We start from the raw sequence: 1,379 nt of genomic DNA, 5'->3' as shown, positions 1-1,379 counted from the left end.
AGGAGCGAGAAAGACTAGCAGAGCTGAGGCTCCACTCCGAGATGTCATCCAGGATGCAACCCTCTGGTATGTGGTTGATGAAGTAGTTATCACATACCATAGCGACCAGATTTGACATCGTGAGGTCGAAGAAGCGATCCAATCTCAAGGCCAGGACCCTAACTAGCCTCGACGGCCATGCCCACCGGCTCAAGGTGTACCTCCTCCGAGACAGAGGTCGGTAGTGTGAATGACGCGAAGTCTGATGAGGCCATGTACGTGACTTGCTACGGTGGCGGGACGCACAAATGGAGGTCGCCATAGCGGTTGATGTCGAACGCTAGCGACCTAAATAAAATAGTGCAGAAGTGGGAGACGGGTGGGTTCGTGTTGACTCAGCATGCCCTGTCCATGGTGAAGGTGAAGGAGACGAAGTTGAGGCTCTTTCCCGGTGGGAGACCTCCAGAAGCGGTGGGAGATCCAATCTGGACTTGGTCTCCGGCCAGCGTAGCCCCTGCCTGGCGTGCCAACTGACATTACGTAGAACTGTCAGTACCCTCAGTAGGGTGGCAAACGTAAGTGCCAGAACGGAGTTCACACGAGGGGGTTACCCAAGTTCGGGCCATCCGGGTTTACAATGGAGATGGCGTTTCTTGCTACCAAGAGTATGATATACATGGAATGGCTACCCCTAGCCCCGTCTTATATAGACGGTCGGGGATAGGGTTTGCATGAGGGTTCGCCCGATCTTGTGTCGACGTCCTCCTAGTTTGCTCAAGATGGTGCCCGAGATCTATCTAGGCCTCTAGGTTCCCTCATATCGTCGGGCTTCGTTCTAGGCCATTTGGGTCCCATGGGAGGCCAACTGTCGGGCTCCCTTCTGAGAGACACCCCGGTGTATTATACCATCAGCGCCCCCCCCCCACACACACACACACAATACTGTACAAACCTCCATCGTTGGCCATCATGTCCCTCTAACATGGGCCAGTGACTAACGAGATACCAACGTGCCATGGCCTACGTAATCACCGGCAGCTAGCCAACCCTCATTTTCTCCCCTCTGGTCCCAATATAATCGCTATGATCGAGGTCGGTCACTCGCTATTTTCTCAAGGAAAGCAAGACACCACTCCCATGCTGCTACCGAGCTTACTCAAGAAACCAACACATGTCGGTACCACTCCCCTCCTCTCCCAACCGCCCTCGGCTGCCATGGATTCACTTCATATACCAGTCGCCCTATGCCCAGAGTGCTCACAGTGCCCCCACGGCCCCCACCTGCCTGGCCCACAAGGTTCTCACACCCGCCACCGCTACCTCCACTAGATGCGGAATCCCAGCCAAACTTCATTATTTGAGGGGGGGGGCTAATTTCTTACCAATCCACCCCCTCCCCC

This window comes from Triticum dicoccoides, chromosome 7B (genome assembly GCF_002162155.2).
Source record: "Triticum dicoccoides isolate Atlit2015 ecotype Zavitan chromosome 7B, WEW_v2.0, whole genome shotgun sequence".
Taxonomy (NCBI): Eukaryota; Viridiplantae; Streptophyta; class Magnoliopsida; order Poales; family Poaceae; genus Triticum; species Triticum dicoccoides.
Note: the sequence above shows the minus strand (reverse complement) of the source record.